Genomic DNA, 21,398 nt, shown 5'->3' with positions numbered 1-21,398 from the left:
CCCAAGGTTGAACCAGGAAGAAATAAAAAATATGAATAGACCATCAACAAGTACTGAAATTGAATCTGTGATTAAAAAACTCCCAATAACAAAAAATAGTCCAGGACCAGATGGCTTCACAGGTGAATTCTACCAAACATTTAGAGAAGAGGTAACACCTATCATTCTCAAACTCTTCCAAAAAATTGCAGAGGAAGAGAAACACATTCTATGAGGCCACCATCACCCTGAAAGCAAAATCAGACAAAGATATCACAAAAAAGGAAATTACAAGCCAATATCACTGATGAACATAGATGCAAAAATCCTCAACAAAACACCAGTAAACAGAATCCAACAATACATTAAAACCATCATAAACCATGATCAAGTGGGATTTATCAAAGGGATGCAAATATTCTTCAATATATGTAAATCAATCAATGTGATACACCATATTAACAAATTGAAGAATAAAAACCATATGATCATCTCAATAGATGCAGAAAAAGCTTTTGACAAAATTCAACACCCATTTATGATAAAAACTCTCCATAAAGTGGGCATAAAGGAAACATACCTCAACATAATAAAAGCCATATACAACAAGCCCATAGCAAACATCATTCTCAATGGTGAAAAACTGAAAGCATCTCCTCTAAGATCAGGAACAAGACAAGGATGTCCACTCACCACTTTTATTCAACATAGTTTTGGAAGTCCTAGCCACAGCAATCAGAGAAGAAAAAGAAATAAAAGGAACCCAGATTGGAAAAGAAGAAGTAAAGCTGTCACTGTTTGCAGATGACCTGATACTATTCATAGAAAATCCTAAAGATGCTACCAGAAAATTACAAGAGTTCATCAATGAATTTGGTAAAGTTACAGGATACAAAATTAATGCATAGAAATTTCTTGCATTCCTATACACTAAAAATGAAAGATCAGAAAAAGAAATTAAGCAAACAATCCCATTTATCATCACATCAAAAAGAATAAAATACCTACAAATAAACCTACCTAAGGAGGCAAAAGACCTGTACTCTGAAATCTATAAGATGTTGATGAAAGAAGTCAAAGACAAAGCAAACAGATGGAAAGATGTACCATGTTCTTGGATTGGAAGAATCAATATTGTCAAAATGACTATACCACCCAAGGCAATCTACAGTTCAATGCAATCTCTATCAAATTTACCACTGGCAGTTTTCACAGAACTAGAACAAAAATTTTACAATTTGTGTGGAAACACAAAAGACCCCGAATATCCAACCAATACTGAGAAACAAAAATGGAGCTGGAGGAATCAGGCTCCCTGACTTCAGACTATACTTCAAAGCTACAGTAATCAAAACATTATGCTACTGGCACAAAAATAGAAATATAGATCAATGGAAAAGGAAAGAAAACCCAGACATAAACCCATGAATGGGTGGTCAATTAATCTATGACAAAGGAGGCAAGAATATGCAATGGAGAAAAGACAGTCTTCAATAAGTAGTGCTAGGAAATTGGACAGTTACATTTAAAAGAATGAAATTAGAACATTGTCTAACACCACACACAAAAATAAACTCAAATAGGATTAAAAAACTTAATGTAAGATGGAATACTATAAAACTCCTGGAAGAAAACATAGGATACTCTTTGACATAAATCACAACAATATCTTTTTGTATGTGTCTCCTAGAGTAACAGAAATTTTAAAAAATTAAACAAATGGGACCTAATTAAGCATAAATACTTTTGCACAGCAAATGAAACCATAAACAAAACCAAAAACCATCCACAGAATGGGAGAAAATATTTGCAAATTATGGAACTAACAAGGGATTAATCTCCAAAATATACAAACAGCTCATGCAGCTCAATATTAAAAAAAAAAAAAAAAAATCAACAATTGGGCAGAAGACCTAAATAGACATTTCTCTGAAGATATGCAGATGGCCAACAGACACATGAAAAAATGCTCAACATCACTAATTATTAGAGAAATGCAAATCAAAACTACAATGAGATATCACCTCACACCGGTCAGAATGGTCATCATCAAAAAATCTACAAACAATAAATGCTCTAGAGGGTGCGGAGAAAAGGGAACCTTCTTGCACTGTTGGTGGGAATGTAAATTGATAGTGCCACTATGGAGAACAGTATGAAGGATCCTTAAAAACTTAAAAATAGGCCTACTATATGACCATGCAATCCCACTACTGGGCATATATTCAGAGAAAATCATAATTCCAAAAGATACATGCACCCCAATGTTCATTGCAGCAGTATTTACAATAGTCAAGACATGGAAGTAATGTAAATGTCCATTGACAGATGAATAGATAAAGAAGATGTGATACACGCGCACACACACACACACATAAACACACACACAATGGAATACTACTCAGCCATAAAAAAGAATGAAATAATAAAATTTGCAGCAACATGGATGGATCTAGAGATTATCATACCAAGTAAAGTAAGTCAGACAAAGACAAATATCAAATGATATCACTTATATGTGGAATCTAAAAAATGATACAAATGAACTTATTTACAAAACATAAATAGACTCACACACATAGAAAACAAACTTATTGTTACCAAAGAAGAGGATGTGGGAGAGATAAATTAGGAATTTGAGATAAAGATATACACACTACTCTATATAAAATAGATAACCAACAAGGACCTACTGTATAGCAGAGGGAAGTATACTCAATATCTTGCAATAAACTATAATGGAAGAGAATGCAATAAAAAGAATATATATATATATATATATATATATATATATATATAATATGTATATATGTAAACTGAATCAGTTTGCTGTATGCCTTAAACTAACACAACATTGTAAATCAACTATACTTCAATAAACTTAACTAATTAATTTAAAGAAAATTATTTCCATTCCCCCCTATGATGTATTTTTCTTCTGCTCAATATTATTCTTCATTAATAATCATGAAACATTTATCCATTTTCAGATAATTGATTAGAAAGTTTGATTTAGCATTCTTCTAAAATAATGTTCCTTGTAGTCATAAGCAAACTACCTTGCTATTTATCTATTTCCAAATTGCTAAGAAGAATATAATGTGTGGGAGAAATTTCTACATGGAAGCTTTATGAAAATTAAAGCATGTGGATCATTTACTGTCTGACAGTATTACAAAAAATTATTGAATACTGTGAATTCATACATATCTTGACAGGGACTTAAAATGTATATTCGACCTCTACTATATGATCAATGAAATATTTCTAACCATACAAACTCTTAGTATACAAGATAAGAAATAATTTTCTTAAACATATATCATCCAGTTTGTCCTTTAATGCTGATTATTATTTCTAATACAGGAGATTTATATGTTATTCAAATTTATAAATACTTTCCAGTTTAGTTTCAAACTACATTGAAGGTTAGAACTCTTATTAAGAAAATATTTTAAATTACAAATAGTATAATCCACTTTATGTACAAAAGGCAAAAACATTTATATATGTATGTTTGTGTATTTGGGTGTGTCTATAAATATATCTGTATATAAATATATACGTAGGTATGTAAACATAAAAAGTAACAGAAGTTTGCAACCAATGTTATGACAACGATTAGTTCTGGTAGGAATAAAAATGGGGATATTCAAGCTTAACCCAATGTATTTCTATATATTTAAATATTTTATAAGAATACCTGGTTCCATTATTATAAAATACAAATATTATATGATTAGATTATTATTTGAAAAATAAATAAATGGATCTTTTACCTTAAATTTAAATAAATACTTGCATATACTTCTACTATTCTATGGTTTTATTATTTTTGCAAATTATATATAAACCTGCTGAAATATAGTTTTTAATTATGGTGATAGAAAGGGATTTATGTTTTTATTATTGTTTTTTAATCATTAACCTGTTGTCACAAAGTGTTTTATTTTTGTTGAACATTTTTTTTTATCGCAGATTTTAAATTCCATAGTTATCAAACCCTGAATGCATGGACCTGTCTCCTGGATTTTAATAATATTTGGTTCATTAGTGAATGGAACTTAAGCACTTATTATAATCTTTTACATTGTGAAAATTAATAAAGGGAAACCTTACTAAAATGAAGTTGTGAGGCTAGAAGGAGGAGCTCTAACATGCATACCACTTCAGGTCAATACAGATCCCAATAGGAAGAGAGGTACCTTGCATCTTTGGCAGAAAGTGACACTGCTTTACTACCACCAGCAGGAGGAACACAGTTTTTTTCCTTGCTTGGCAAGAGCTCACACAGTGAGAGACTGTCACAACTCAGACAATGAAAGGCCACTATACTTTAAACTCCCAGTTTCCTCCAATGGGCTTTGGTTTATAACAGCTCCTTACAACTTCCCCTTTCCTATAAAAATGTTTTTTCTACCTTACCAAACTTGCATGTGGTTTGCAATAGTTTCATGTCCTGAATCACATAAGAATAATTTGGATATGCAAGCATGATACAAGTAGGCAAAATCTGAATGTGCAGCCTAAAAATGAAAGCCTTTGATTAGTGTTTTCTGTGGGGATGTCTGTGGGGAGGAAGGAGAAGTCGAAAGAATAAGTTATTGACTATGGATTCAGAGATCTAAAATGTATTGTAATGAATGGGAGAACTAATCAGCAGTAAATGGTATAGGGATTTCTTTTGTGAATGTACTTTTGCTTTTAGAGAGTCAGAAAATATTCTCCAGGTTATATGGACTGGTGTAAAAGTTCTGTTTAATAGTTATTCAACTGTAATATTCATCATGATTTTTATATTCATGGTGTCAATTTGATTTTACATACATTCTTTTTTAATTGATATACATTCTGGTTACAAATTTGTATGTTTCAGATGTACAATATAGTGATTCAATATATTTATGGATTATACTCTGTTTATGGTTGTTATAACATATTGGCTACATTCTCTGTGCTGTATCATACATTCTCATAGCTTATTTATTTTATACATAGTAGTTTGTACCTCTTAAGTGCCTACCTCTATCCTGCCCCTCTCCACTTCCCACTCCCCACTGGTAACAAGTTGTTCTCTGTATCTATGAGTCTCTTTCTGTTTGGTTATATTCATTTGTTTGTTTTATTTTTAGATTTCACATATAAGTGATAACATACATTATTTGTCTTTCTCTGTCTGACATTTCACTAAGCATAATATCCTCTAGGTCCATCCATATTGTTGTAAATTTCATTCTTTTTTATGGCAGAGTAATATATATGTATTGTTATTTTTCTAATTCCTTTAGATGGTAGGTTAGGTTTTTTATTTGAGATTTTTCTTGTTTTTTGAGGTAGACCTCTATTGCTATAAACTTAGAACTGTTATTGCTGCATCCTACAGATTTTTGGAAAGTTGTGTTTTCATTTTTCTTGAGGTATTTTCTTATTTCTACTTTGATTTCCTCAATGACCCATTGTTTTTTAGTAGTATGTTGTTTACCCTCCCCTTGTTTGTGTTTCTCCCATTTTTATTCCTGTAATTGATTTATAGTTTCATAGCATTGCAGTCAGAAAAAAAACGCTTAGTATAATTCCATTTTTCCTAAATTTGTTGAAACTTGTTTTGTGGCCTATCATGTGATCTACCCTGGAGAAGAACCATATGCACTTGAAAAGAGTGTATATTCTGCTGTTTTTTGGATGGAATGTCATATAATTATCTATTAAGTCCAGCTGTCTAATGTATCATTTAAGGTCACTTTTTGCTTGATTTTCTGTCTGGATGATTTTTTCATTGATGTAAGTGGGAGGTTGAAGTCCTCTACTCTTATTTTATTATTGTCAATTTCTCCATTTATATTTGTTAATATTTGCTTTCTATATATTTAGATGCTCTTATATTAGGTTCATACATGTTAATAAGTGTTAAATCCTCTTCTTATATGCATTCCTTTAATATTATATAACACTCTCTTTCTTTGTGTTTTGATATAGGCTTTGTTTTAAAATCTATTTTGTCTGATATGAATATTGCTATCTCTGCTTTCTTATAATTTCTATTTGCATGAAATATCTTTTTCTGTCCTCTCACTTTCAGTCTATTTGTTGATACTTGTTTTCTCGTTGTTTTTGCACTTCTCTCTCTTTTTTTCTTCTTCTTTTAGTTTCATCCCTTGTGATTTGATGATTTTCCTTAGTGGTATGCTTGTTTTTCTTTACCTCTAGTTTTTGTGTATCTATAGTAGGTTTTTGATTTGTGGTTACCATGAAGTTCATATATGTTGACCTATAACTACTTGTTTTAAATTTGTAGTCATTAAGTTCACACACATTCTAAAATATCTATGCTTTTTTACTTCCCCCACCACCAGGTTGTGTTTTTAATTTCATATTTTACATCTTCATGTCTTTCCTTTATAGTGTTGTATTTATTATATTGTACTTACACTAGATTTTTACCACTTTTGTCTTTTAATTTTTGTACTAGCTTATTTAAGTGATTTATCCACAATCTTTACTATATATTTGCCTTTACTAATGAGATTTTTTCTCTCCTATAAATTCTTACTTCTTTTGGTAGCCTTTTTTTAACCACTTAAAGACCAAGAAACACTTCTTGTAGGGTCATTTTAGTTGATAAACTCTTTCAGTTTTTTGTCTGGGAAACATTTTATATCTCTTTTAATTCTGAATGATAACCTTGAAGGGTAGCATATTCCAGTAGTGGGTTTTCCCTTTCAGCACATTAAATATGTCATGCCACTTCCTTCTGGCCTGCATGGTTTCTGCAGAAAAATCAGCTGATATCCTCATAGGGGTTCCCTTGTACGTGACTATTTGTTTTTCTCTTGCTGCCTTTAGAAGTCCCTCTTTATCTTTAACTTTTGCTGTTTTGATTATTATATGTCTTGTTGTGGGTCTCTTTGGGTTCACTTTGTTTGGGGTTCTCTATGAATCTTGTAAATCTATTTATTTCTTCAGCTTTGGGAAGTTTTCAGCCATAATTTCATCAAATACATGTTTGACCCTTTTCTCTCTCTCTTTCACTTCTGGGACCTCTATATGTGAATGTTATTACACTTGATGTTGTTTCAGAGTTCTCTTAAACTGTCTTCATTTTTATTTCATTTTTCTTTTTGCTCTTCTGACTGGGTGATTTCCATTATTCTATCTTCCAGACTACTTACGCATTCTTCTCTATCACCTAGTCTGCTGTTAATTCCTTCTAGTGTGTTTTTATGTCAGTTGTTGTTTACTTTAGCTCTGTGGGTTGCTTTTTATATTTTCTAGTTCCTTGTTAAAATTCTCACTGTATTCCTCTACTCGTTTCCCTTGTTCAGTTAGCACTCTTATTACTAATGCTTTGAAATATTTATCTAGTAAATTATTTATCTCTGCTTCTTTAGTTGGTTTTTCAGATTTTTTTCTCTTGTCTTCTCATTTTGTTTTTCTTTCTCTGTCTCTATGAAATTGGGTGAAACAGTTATCTATCCCCATCTTGAAGTGATGTTCTTGTGTAGGAGTGTCCCTGTGCTACTTAACTGTCCCTCCAGAAAGCTGGATCTGAAGTGAGCCTGGGTCTATCTTCCCCCAAGGTGTGCTGGCAGCTTCCTTGGTGGGAAGTGGGGCTGGAGATGCAGGGACTAGAACCAGAGCCAGTAGTGAGCTGGGGTTTCTTTTATGCTCAGTGACCATCACCAAACTATTGGAGGTAGAATAGGGTTGCAAGATGCTATAGAAGAAGCCCAGAGGGCCAGGTCCAAGCTGGTTATTTTCCCTCTAAGTGTGACCTTTTCTACTCTCATCAACAGAACATTTGTCCCAGTGGGGAGCAACACTGGAGCAAGTAGGCTACAGCAGCTGCCTGATTCAGGTTGGGGTGTTCAAGGCAGCGGTTGCTGTAAACTGGCTAGAGCCTGAGCAGTTTTAATATACTTCCTCTGCCTTGTTCCTGGGAGTAAGCAAGCATGTAAGCACTCGACATAAGCACAGTCTTGGTTTCTTACAGCCTTCCTGTAAATTCCACTGGTTTTTGAACCAGCTAAGGGGACTCACTTTTTTGGTGTCATACACCAGGCCTGGGGGCCCAGTATGTGCCTTGAACCCTAACTCCTCAGGAAAGATCTCTGAGCCCACCATAGTCCCCTTCCCTTCTGTGTCCCCTGCTGCTGGTGTGGATCCTGACCTGATCACTTCTCTTCCCTTCCCACCTGACTCTGTGTGGATCTTTCTTTACAGTTTAGTTGTAGAAGAGTCTTTCTGCCAGTCTCATTCGTTTTCAGTGAGAGTTGCTCCACATGTAGATGCATTTTTGATGTGCTTGTGGGAGGAAGTGTGCTCAGTGTCCTTCTACTTTGCCATCTTGATCTCCTCCCCATTTACTGACATTCTTAACTGAATTTGGGATATTTTGGAGAAACTCTCAATCTGAGATAATAGAGAAATTGATGTACTTGAGTGCTATTGAGAAATTGCAGTTAAATTTAAAAAAAATTATCAGGGACCATGATGTTTTGAAGGGTCCATAGAGATTACTCTTTGTAGTTCTGCTGTGATATGTAATGTTGAACAATACTTAGAGTGAAAGGGTAGATTAAGCCCTATATTGGGAATTTTGATATCTCTCTATGGATTTCTTTTCTTCATTAATAAAGAGAAACATAGGTTATACTCATATGTTTATAGTTACAGGGTTACAAGATTTTTGGTTTGAATGTTGAAGGATGAGAGATACTTTTAAATTGATCATTTGCACTCTGGCCAGAGAAAAATTCTTTTTAACATTTTTTGCTACATATTATCTTCCTAAAGCAATGTAGTATAGTTAAAGATATATTCTCTCATTTCTCTGGCTGAATCTTTGATACACATGAGGCAATATAACATAACACCTGTTTCTCTTTTTCCCCAACCATTATCTGCAACCCTCAACATTATGGCACTCCATCAAACTTCTCAACACAACCCCATATATCCCCGACTTATTAATCCTATAAAGAATTGCTAGGTGGGATGAGGGTATTGTGTGCAAGTCTTGAATATTCAGATTATGCCTTGAGACTGAACCAGACTCTTCAACAAATTTCTATCCAACTTGAGGAAATCCCAGAGGATTTTTTTTTTTTTAATGTTGCGTCTAAGTTTACAAGATTAGGAGAATGACCAAATTGTGTTATTTTTCCTTAATTCCCTAGGCCCCCCCAAAAAACAGTGACAGGCCTTTTGGGTTTTCCTCTCTTTCTTGTTCTTTAGTTCTGGTTATTGAATATTTATTGGGTTGAGTAATCCAGATGGGCTAAAAAGAATTAAAGTATGCAATTTTAAATTGCAAAAGATACACAGAAATCATTCTGCAAAGGGTATTTTTCTCACTCTTATTTTACCTAAGCATCATGCTCATTTCTAAATTATGCAAAGGGAGTATAATATTGTGTTATAAATTTTATTCACCATTATTAGTCATTATACCTTATTATCAAAAGAGTATCTGAGATATGGGTTCCAAGGAAAGGTCAACAATTATGCATAGACCTTAATACTCAATGTATGACACAATATTGAAACAAGAGCAGAGATAGAGACTATAAACAAGTTGTGCCCAATTAATTTTTAAATAATATGACATAACTTTTAATACAATGACCAAATTAATAATGATAAAATAATTGAAAAATTAGACATATTTATCAAATAGCTCCTAACAAGTTATGATTATGTTAAGTTTAAAGAAACAAAATTACCTCAAGGTAAATAGGCCAAATTTAAGCACAGAGTGAAGCCATTTTAAAACTCTGGATCATGGAAAATAAACAACTGTTCAGCAGAATTAGTGTAATCAGAGTGGGTAGAATAAATTCTCTTAACGTCTTGGTAAAGAATAATAAGTTATGTAGCATGTGTGCACACACACACACATACACACATGCTCAGAGCACACAAATTGCATAAAGTTTTAAAATAAAACAATCAACCATGTATTCAGTTATTCAGCTTTGAATCCTGTCTTATGCACTACGTGCTCTTTTTTCTCTCCAGGATGTCTGTGAAAGATCTTAGATTGAAAAGTCACACAGAACTGAGTTAGGTTAATAACTTTAGTAAATCTTGCTTTGTGACTGTTGGCAATTAATTTAAGCTCACTCAATGTAGTTTCTTTATCCATAGGTATGTATATTTCATTATGAATATACTAAATTCTATATATCTATCATACACACACACAAAGCTGTTACAGGGCTTCCCTGGAGGCACAGTGGTTGAGAATCTGCCTGCTAATGCAGGGGACACGGGCTCGAGCCCTGGTCTGGGAAGATCCCACATGCCGCAGAGCGACTAGGCCCGTGAGCCACAACTGCTGAGCCTGCGCATCTGGAGCCTGTGCTCCACAACAAGAGAGGCCACAATAGTGAGAGACCCGCGCACCGTGATGAAGAGTGACCCCCGCTTGCCGCAGCTAGCGGAAGCCCTCGCACAGAAATGAAGACCCAACACAGCCCAATAAATAAATAAATAATAATTAAAGGTGCTAATAATTTAAAAAAAATTTTAAAAAGCTGTTACAAAAAACAAAATGATGTATTAAAATTAAGCATACACTGAAGTACAGTTAATAAGAATTTTACAGTTATTGTGATTGTTAAAATTGTTATAGTTGAAAATAAACACCAATTATAGGCCATGAAAACATGACAGTAGCTAAAAACTTGTTGAGTTTATCATATTCCTGGCCCAAACTTCTTCCCAATAGCCCTCTAAGATAGGTACAATTATCCTTACACTTCCTTTATAGAGGCACACATAAGTTAAATAAACTTACCACAGGTATACAGTTAGTAAAGTGTGGCACATGTATTTTAATTCAGAAGGGTGGACTTTAGAGTTCTAGCTTTTTTTAACCTAATCTTTTAAAATTGAGATGTAATTTACATACATTAAAATAGACAAAACTTACATGTTCAATTCTGTAGGTTTTGACAGTTGTATACACTAATATACACTAATGTAATCTCTCAACCACATAACAGAACATCTGACATCTCAGAAAGTGCTCTCTTGCCTCTTTCTACAGTCAAACCCTATTCTCAAGGAAGTAACCCCTGTTTTTACTTAGCTTTGTTTTTTCATATCAGTGGAAAGAGAGTATTTATTTTTGTCTTTACTTCTTTCACTCAACATAAAGAATTTAAGTTTTATCCATATTACTGCCTTTTTAATTGTCCATTCTTTTTAAAATTTCTAATGAGTAGTCCATTGTATAATATACCACAGATTATTCATCCATTGTTGCATTGATAGACTTATGAGTGCTTTTTCCTGTGGGGGGGAGTACAGGGGCACTTTTATAAATAAAGATGCTCTGAATATTCTTGTACAGAAATTTTTGTGGACCTATGTTTTCCTTTCTCTGAGATAAATAACTTGGAGTTGAATTGCTGAATCAGAAGGTAGATGTTAATTTTCAAAAAACTGCCAAGCAGTTCTACAAAGTGGTTATACCATTTTACAATTTGATATATAAGAAATATTTGATATATAACAATATATAAGTTTTGATTGCTCCATATCCTCCTCAAACTTTGGGGTTTTCAATCTTTTTAATTTTAGCCATTCTCAGGAGTGTGAGGGAGTAATCTCATTGTCAGAGATACAGCTCTTAACCACAAGGCTCTATATCCTTATATACGATGCTCAGAAACACTCCGATTTCAGTAAACATATTTTAAACCACAGTAAAGTCATGAAGATCACAGTCAGGTTACAAGGCATGGCAGAATTTCCACAGAAAATTGAGAGAGAGTATTAAAATATTCTCTAGAGAGAAACAAAATGGTAGTTATAAGGATGAGTGACTACAGTTCAAATTGAACTTCTCTCCTTCAAACAAAAATGGAAATTTCTTTCACATTATGGTTCAATTCCCAAGAGAATAGCTTAACTGAATAAATCCCAGATCATTTTAACTTGACCCCCAAAGCCAGCTTTCTTTTCTTTTTTTAGATGTTTGTCCTCAGGGCTTCTGTCAAAAACCCTGACTGTGAGACTGCTAAGAGAAGATGGAAACGACAAGTACCATAGGTGACAAGAATAATGTATGAACTAAATCTCCCAGGGCCCAATTACGAGCTGCAAAATTGAAGTCAGATTCATTTCTGACTTCAGACATTCTATTTTCAACTTATTTGGCTGTCATATACCAAATGTTAGGAAAACAAATGTTTTATCTACAAATTAATTTAAGGTTTTTGCTGAAGATGGTGCATTACATTTTAAATTATTCATCCCTTTTATTAAGTATAGTTAATTATAATTATATGTAACTCATTGCTTGCCCTACTATTTATTCCTAAAAATCAGGGCCAACACTACAAATTTTATGTTTTTAAAACGTGCAAGAGCCTGAATCAAAACTTATTCTCTAAGAAAGAAAATAAAGATCTATTTAAACTTTTAAAAAGTTTCTCTTCCATTTAGAACTGCTTCTCATCACAATTTGATAAGAAAAACTAATGTAACATTTTTTTTTCTCCTGAGAACAATCACTTAAACAAATTTTGGTGGTTTTTTAATGGACAACTTTATCTCTGTTTGCACATGGTGAGTCTGCTGTTCTATTTATCTTCTAGACCAAGACATTGTTGACTTTGATTCTGTAAACAGAGACAACGAAATCAAGTAGGCTGAGTCATTTTTTCTCAAATGGGAATATGCAGAAATCTCAAGGAAATTAGATTAATTTACACATGTCAAAAGAGAAAAAATGCAGTGTTTAATGTGATATATCTCACTGAATTTTAATGATTTAACAACTATAAATAGAACACAGAAAAGACTGTATTCCAAACACACATGATCACCTATAAACTGAGAATTATAATTATATTAAATATGTGATATTTTGTACACTTAAAATAAATGAGGAAATAGTAAAATGTTAACATTGTACATTCCACTTGACACTTCTACTAAATATTTGAAAACCATTTGGTACTTTACTAAACCTAATACTATCTATATAAAGAAGATTCCATCAATCAATATATACTTACAGAGCTAATTATTTGTTCGGTAAATTAAAGATATGAACTTATGTCAGAAATACATGAGGGTTATATGGTTGTGACCATCTTGTGACCATTATTTCTGCCTTGATTAGGCCACACTTATCAGGTAGGCTGATGCCATCTTCCCTGTAAGCACCAATACTGACTTAAAACACCTTAGCCTAGTAAAGAGAGTAGTTTTTCCACAAAGAAAGAAATAATGATTAAACAACCATATGTGTTAAAGTCCATTTAAAATAATTTTAAATAGTTTGGATATAGGTTCTCTAAAATTAATCCACAGAACAGTTGACAACTCTAGTTATCAACAAATAGTTGGAAGATTGACCACATTAATATTTTGATGGAGACAATTTACCTGAAAGTAAAAATTCAAGGGCTCCTAGAAGAGCTATAAGCATTTAAATATCATATCACTGATATTTTAAAAGGTAGAGTGATAAAATTATATGATTGTATATGCTATCATTAATTATAGGGTAGGAAGATCACAAATTTATTTTATAGCACACAGGTTCTAAACATTTGCTAAAACATCTGCTCATTCTCATAAGAGGGGATCCTTTGCTAAAACATGTCTATACATAAGCTGCATGATCCCATTCCAGGCGTTGTATCTAGCCTTTTTATAAAAAGCTAAATTATGTGTATTTTTGTATAACTTTTCTGATAAAATATTAATACACTTTTGCAATGCCATTCAAAATTTGTTAAAATTCAAAAATTCTGGAATAACTCATGTTTTTTATGCCTGTCATGGAAAATTTTACCTATGTTCACGTATTATTATATTCTGAGTTTTCATAGATCTCTTTGCTATTTAAAGCAGAGTGAATTTAGGAAATGAGATTGTGATTACAGTGAGTATGTATTTTCAACCAGATATTTTATGTTGTGTCAAACAACCTGAATCATCTAAGATTTAAGTGACTCAATAAATCAAATATTTTTTGAGGTAAAATAATCAGAATTTATGAGTCCTCAAAAATTTAATTCAGAGAATTATGAACATTGTGAGTTTTCAAGATTAAGTAAAAATAAGGCCAAACGTAACCTTAGTTTAAATTCCATATGTCATATAAGAATGTGTCATTTTATAAAGCAACAGTTTAAAACTCAAATAAAGCAAAATAAGACTGAATAATGTTACATAAAATTACATATACTTGTTAGTGAAAATAGATATGTGTTTGATTTTTAAAAATTAGCAGAACTTTGCCAATATGATTATAGAAAATGCAGAATGTAAGATAAAAATTTAGTCACATTGTTTTGTCTATTATTTTGAACAGAAAGAAAATAAAGATTGTCCTTTTCCTATTCATTTGAAAGGTTGCTGATAATGTCATAAAATCATCACAGTCTTCAAAGAGACTTTTGTGAATTTTTGGTTTTAGAATTGTCTTAGGGAAGAAATAAGATAGAAAATGTATCAAAAAGTTCTCAGCCTGTGCCAGACATATTACTACCTGTAAAATTTTAAAAATGCACAACAAAACTCTATGAAATTAGCAGCCTTCAAAGCTGTCCTTCAGAAGCTCACAGGAAAATATTCATGAATACAGAAACATAACAAACAAAAATCTCACAAGAATCCCCAAAACTAGGAAAAATTTAAAATCTGGGGAGAATTAATAATAATTTTAACATAGATGAATCAAATTAAGAATAAAACTTTCCAAGGTTTCAATACTGCAAGTGACCTTTATTAATGAGACAGTGCCAAAAATCCACTTCACCATCTATCTCCTGACTTAGGGACTTCAGAATATTAACACCCAGGAGACTGAGTATCTGTCCCTTTGTGCTTCATGGATTTTTACTTTAAGTCAGTAAAATACTATTGTATGTATACTGACCTTACAAAATGAAAACAGTTGTTCTAGACAAATACCGTTTTATTCAAAGATGAATAAATTAAGTAGAGAAGCAAAGAAAATAGTAATATTGAGCCACTGGAAAGAAAATATTGTAGAACAAAGGAAAAAGAAGAGTACCTGGGAATCTGAGGAATAATCACACACTGGCAAATAGGGGGAATTCAGTAAAACCTTCAAATATATTAGAAGCAAACACAAATTTTTAGAAAGAAAAATAAAATCTTGTAAGGTGAAAAACAATCTGATCCACACACTGACAACATCAAATTCTGCTGAGGATGTGGAGCAATAGGAACTCTCATTTATTGCTAGTGGAAATACAAAATGGAACAGCCATCTTGTAACACAATTTGGCATTTTCTTACAAAACTAAACAAACTCTTACCATACCATCCAGCACCAGCACTTCTTGATATGTACCCAGAAGAGTTGAAAACTTATGTCCACACAAAAGCTTGCACACAGATGTATGCCTGCTACACAGATGTAGCAACTGTATGCATAATTTACACAATTTGGAAGCAACCAAGATGCCCCTTGGTAAGTAGGTGAATGGGTAAGTAAGCTGTGGTACACCCAGACAATAAAATGTTCTTCAGCACTAAAAATAAATGAGCTTCAAGCCATGAAAAGATATGGGTAATCTTACATTCACATTACTAAGTGAAATAAGCCAATCTGAAAGGCAAAACTATGGAGAGAATAAAAAATATTCTCTCCAAGATTCAAAATGTTTGCTAGGTATAGGGGTTGAAGACATAAATAGGCAGTGCACAGAGGATTTTTAGAGCAGTGAGAGTACTCTATAAGATATTATAATGTTGAATACATGTCATCGTAAATTTGTCCAAACACACAAAACGTACAACACCAAGAATGAACCCTAATGTAAGTATGGACTCTGGGTGATTAGGATGTGTTATATAATATAGGTTCATTCTTGGTAAAAATGATGTACCATTCCACTGAGTGATGTTGATATACATGAGACTATGCATATGTATGGGAAATCTCTGTACCTTCCTCTCAATTTTGTTGTAAACCTAAAACTGCTCTAAAAATAAAGTCGTACATTTTTTTTTTGAGAACAAAAAACTAGGTGAATTCTGGGTAAATATGGTGGCTTTAACTCAGTGATCTAATGTTGATCACTCACAAAAACCCTCTAAACTATGTTAAAGTAATGATCTCTTAAAAAACATAAACACATGAGGCTGATGAGAATGGAAAAGGCGACAGTAACAGATGATGAAATTCAGATGGGTAAGTAGTAATACACACAACAGAAAAGAGAAATGCAAATCCTATTCTAAGAGATGAAAACCCAAGAAACAACTCAATTTATTTCATAAAATTCTCATAATCTCAAATTATGGCAGTGCCACATATGTTGAAATTAGGGTTAAAGTGGGAAGATGTCCTAAAATAATATGGGCTGATTATAAGATGTTCAGAATTAGTTAGATCCTTAAGTTTCTCCCCACTTCATAGTCTCCAGAAATAAATTCATTCTGCCTTTCCAGTCACATTGTAGTTTATTATCCAGAGTGGTACTGCCCATTGGGGAACACCACACAAATTTGAGGGTTACAGTACTTTACTGAAAATATGGAAGAGAATTTATGTGCACTCTCTATCAATACTCCTTAAAAACTAATCTCTCCCTATCTTACCTCAGAAAATACTAAAACCTAGACATTTAACCTCTTAGTAAGTGATTAAAACATATTTCTCTGGGAAACGTGAAAACCAGCTTTAGATGAGAGATCAAAAGCTGCTGACATAATGCAATCTTCAACAAATGGCCAGGCAAAATCATCATCCAGGGAAGATAAAAAATGAGATTCCCATTTCTTTACTCAGATGGTATAATCAGTTCCTTGATCAACTAACCCTAAATGTTATAGAAAATTGTGAGGATGACCCCAATATTTTACGTCTCACTGTATCAAACACTCTTTGTAGTTTCCTGCTCAGCAAGTAACACTGAACTGAGTTTTGTGCCTTGATTTGAGATACTAACTAATAAGAGAAAAACAGAGACTTAAAATGGGCTTATTCAATGCTCTTGTACCTCTACTATCATCATGAGAATTGCTCAAGCTAGCCTGCTGGAAAATGAATGCTACATAGAGAGAGCTGATTCACTCCAGAGCCCTAGAGCACATATCTCTCCACTTTCTAGCCCTGCCTGACCCACAGATTCATGAGTAAGGCAGGTAACACACAGATGCATGTATGAGCTCAGCTGAACAGAATAATTCTGGTGAAGTCAGTCTAGATTATATTAACTCCTTAGATATTTGAAAAATGTACTTTAATTGTAAAGGTCACTGAGGTTTTGTAGTTCTTTGCTATTGAACAATGTTGTGGAAATAGTTAACTAATATGAACAGCAAAAGTCATCATTCAGGTATAAAAACTCTCTAATGTGAAAGATAAAGAACAAATTCAAACAAAAAAGCAGTATTGAAAAAATGGAGATACAAGAAAATATGCAGAGAGAAGAAAGCAAAAATGAAATCAAAACTATTATTGTCCTCTAAGAGATAATTTTGTATACAAGAATCAAAAATAGAAAACCATTCTTAAAAATAAACTTTTAGAGAATAAAAGAAACTCTTGGAACTTATATGTATGATAACAGATGTGAAAAATTCAATAGAAGCTTTAGAAGACAAAATGGAGAAATTTTTGGAGAAAATATGGAAAGATAAAGACAACAGAGGATAGGCTTGAAAAAAAGAATATTAGATCACCAGTCCAAGAGGTCCTACAAATGTAACTGGACATTCAGAACTAGTAAAGACTAAAAAAATAAAAAAACAGAGAAAATCATTTAAAAATAATAATTAAAGGAAATTTTCCAGAAAGGACACAAATAAAATGTTCACAAATAATATCTAGCACTCACTCAAGGCACTTGTGAAATATTATAAATCAGATAAAACCATTTTCATACAAACAATGGGGAATTATAATTCATTTAGATTCCTATTTGAATACTGAATACTCAAAACAATGAAAAACATCTTTATAATTCAGAAGTAAAAGTATTCAAACTATAACTCTTGGTCCAACAGAACTATCAAAGGAGAATGCAGAATAAAGATATTTTCAGACATTGAATGATTCAATAAATGTACTTACCCTACTCCTTTTCTCAGGAGACAATTAAAAATGTTGTTCAGTCAAATGAGGGAGTAAATCAGGAAGAAAATAGAAAGTGCCAAAACAAAAGAGAAATTAAGAGAATTCCCAGACAGTTGTTCATAAGCTATTCATAAACTAAAACCACTTCAGATTGTAACAAGTTATAAAATTACTAATAAGTACCTACATAAGTGTAAAAAAGCTAAAAACTAAAAAACAGGTAATTTTGAGCCCTATGTGAAATTAAAATGTACAGATAAGGTAAAAGTAATTACAGACTCTTAGGTGGCTTAACTCTGAATACATCATGTATAGTCATTATTATGGAAACCTTTGATATTAAGTGAAGCATTAGTATATATCTGTAGTAATACATAATTGCAGATATAAAAAATGGAGGGAGGAACAGGATGGGAAAGGAAGAAAAGTGAAAATCTCATCTTCCATGATGCCAAAAGTTAATACTCATAATCATAATGTTAATGATAATAATAATAATAATAATTAAAAACTGAAGTTAAAATAATAAATAGAAAAGCATTATGTTTTCATAGATATGGAATTAAATATCAAAACTACTTAGGCATTGGGGAGGAGATCAAGAAGGCAGAGTAGGAGGATATGGAACTCACTTCCCTCCAAGAACACATAAAATGAACATCTACATGTGGAAAATTTTTCACTGAAAACTAACTGGAAACTGGCAGAAAGACTCTTTTACAACCAAGGCTGAAAGAAAGATACACATGGAATCCAGTAGGAAGGAATAGAAGCAATCAGGTTGGGACCTGTTCTTGTGGGAAGGGACTCAGAAGAAAGGGAGATTATGGGTGGAGATCCTTCCTGGGCAGTGAGTGGTTCAGGCCACATATTTGGTACCTCAGCTCTGGGGTCTGACACAGGCAGATGAGGCTCCTTGTCTGGTTAGAGAACCACTGATACTTGGGGAAGCCTGGGCTCCTACAACACTTTCTTGCTCCTGAAGCAGAACAGAGAGGATGGTTTGAAAACCACGGAAGTGGCTGGCCGGTTTTCTGTGACCACCCAGCTTGACCCAAATGAACACTCCAGCCCCACTTGCTTCATGATGCAGCTCCACACTGGGATGAGGACTTGGCTGTCAGACACAGAGATGGCTCAGACCTAAAGTGTTGTCTGAGCAGGCCGAGGACAGCCATTACTGGCACTTAACAGGCATCACATCAGAAGCAGCCCTGACCTCTGTCTGTGACTGGACCACAAGAGCTTGGGCCCCAACACACACCAAGAACCCACACAGTCTGCCCTGTGGCACAGCTCCACACCACAGAGAGGGTGGCAGAGGCTGAGGGGAGAGCTGCGCTGTAAGAGACAAAGGAGTCTCAGACCTGCAGCATCTGAGCAAGGCAAGGGTTGCCATCACTGGTGCTTACACAGGTAGCACCTCAGAAGCAGTTTGAGTCTTTGACCCTGGCTGAACCACAATACCCTGAGCCCAGATCCATGCTGAGTTCCCACACCCACCCCTCTTGCTCCAGCACTGGTCCCTTCTAGGGTGAGAGTAACAGTGCTGGGAAGGAGAAGGGAACACACTTAAAGGGAATGGTGCCAATTCAAGCTTCATCCTCAAGACTTCTGCTTCAGCAACCTGGGACCCAACTCCACCCCCAATAGGACAGTGACAACCACTGAACGAGGGGTGGCCCAGCTCACAACTGGCTCTGGCCATAGGCCCTCAACCTCCAGCCCCACTTCTTATCAAAGTGATAGCTGCCAGCCTACCCTAAGGAAAAAGTTAACTTGTGTTCATTCCAAATCCAGCTCTCCCACCAAAAGCAACTGGGCACACGTTGACTGTATAGAAATATTCCTGCATAAGGTGACCCCTTCAAGACCACGTTAGGTTTTACCTAATTTCAGAGACAGAAAAAGTTAAGCAAAATGAGAAGACAGAGGAATCTGTCTCAATTGAAAGAGCAAGAGAAAACTTCTGAAAAAAAGTAAATATTAAAACAGAAATAAATAATTTAACAGATAAAGAATTTAAAGCATTAGAAATAAGAATGCTAGCTGGATTAGGGAAAAGAATAGAAGAACACAGTAATAATTTTAACAAGGAACTAGAAAATATAAAAATAAGTAGTAAGAACTGAAGAACAAAATAACTGAAATGAAAAACATATTAGAAGGAATTAATAGCATACTAGGTGATACCAAAGAATGCATAAATGATCTGGAAGACAGAATAATGGAAATAAACCAATCAGAATAGCAAAAAGAAGAAAATTTTTAAAAAATGAGAACAGCTTAAGGGATCTCTGGCACAACATCAAGCATATCAACATTAACACTTTAGGGGTCCCAGAAGATGAAGAGAGAGAGAAGGGAGTCAAAAATGTATTTGATGAAATCATGGCTGAAAACTTCTCAAATCTGAAGAAGAAAAAAGACATCAGGTTCAGAAAGCACAGAAGGCCCAAAACAAGATGAACCAAAGAGAAACACTTAGACATATCATGTTTAAAATGGCAAAAGTTAAAATAAAGTGAGAATTACATAGACAGCAAGAGAAAAACAAATAGTCACACACAAGGGAACCTCTATAAGGGTATCACATTGATTTTCTGCTGAAATTTTGCAAGCCAGAAGGGGTGATTTGATATATTTAAAAAGCTGAAAGGAAAAAATAAAAACCCTACAACCTGATAGTCTACACAGCAGGATTATCATTCAGCATTGAAGGAGTGATAAATAACTTCTCAGAGAAGCAAAACTAAGAGTTCATCAATACTAAACCTACCCTACAAGAAGTATTAAAGGATTACTCTTAAGTGTAAAAGAAAAGGCTACAACAACGAAAAAGAATTTAAAGGAAAGGAAAATCTCTCTAAAAAGGGAAAATATATAGTAAAGGTTGTATATCAACCACTTAAATAAGTGAGTATGAATATTAAAAGACAAAAATTATATTAACTATACAATAAACTGTTAATGGATAAACATGAAAGAGTAAAATATGATATCAAAAACAAAATGTGGAGGAGGGGAGTAAGAAATGTAGATCATTTAGAATGTTTGATTTTAAAGGACTACCTGTTTAAAACAAGTAGATATAATTATACATCAACATATATAAACCCCATGATAACCACAAATCAAAAACCTTCAACAAATACACAAAAACTAGAGAGAAACGAATACAAGCTTACCACTAAAGAAAATCATCAAACCACAAAGGAAGAGACAAAAAGAATAAAAGAATGGAGAAGAACTACAAAAACAACCAGAAAATGAGTAATAAAATGGCAATAAGTACATGCCTATAAATAATCACTTTGAATGTCAATGGACTACATGCTTCAAT

At 33.5% G+C, this 21,398-nt stretch overlaps 1 long non-coding RNA gene across 1 annotated transcript in view; it reads right to left on the bottom strand.

The window, feature by feature from the left end:
* LOC309644418 overlaps positions 1–21,398 on the bottom strand; it is a 76,979-nt gene extending 55,581 nt beyond the window's left edge. The window contains exon 1 of the long non-coding RNA XR_014254413.1: positions 1–21,398. This exon is cut by the window's left edge and continues 14,766 nt beyond it. This is a non-coding gene — a long non-coding RNA (uncharacterized lncRNA).

Source organism: Balaenoptera physalus (assembly GCF_965194825.1).
Source record: "Balaenoptera physalus genome assembly, chromosome: 15".
In the NCBI taxonomy this organism is placed as follows: Eukaryota; Metazoa; Chordata; class Mammalia; order Artiodactyla; family Balaenopteridae; genus Balaenoptera; species Balaenoptera physalus.
The sequence above is the reverse complement of the archived record's forward strand: the minus strand, read 5'-3'. Positions and strand labels throughout refer to the sequence as shown.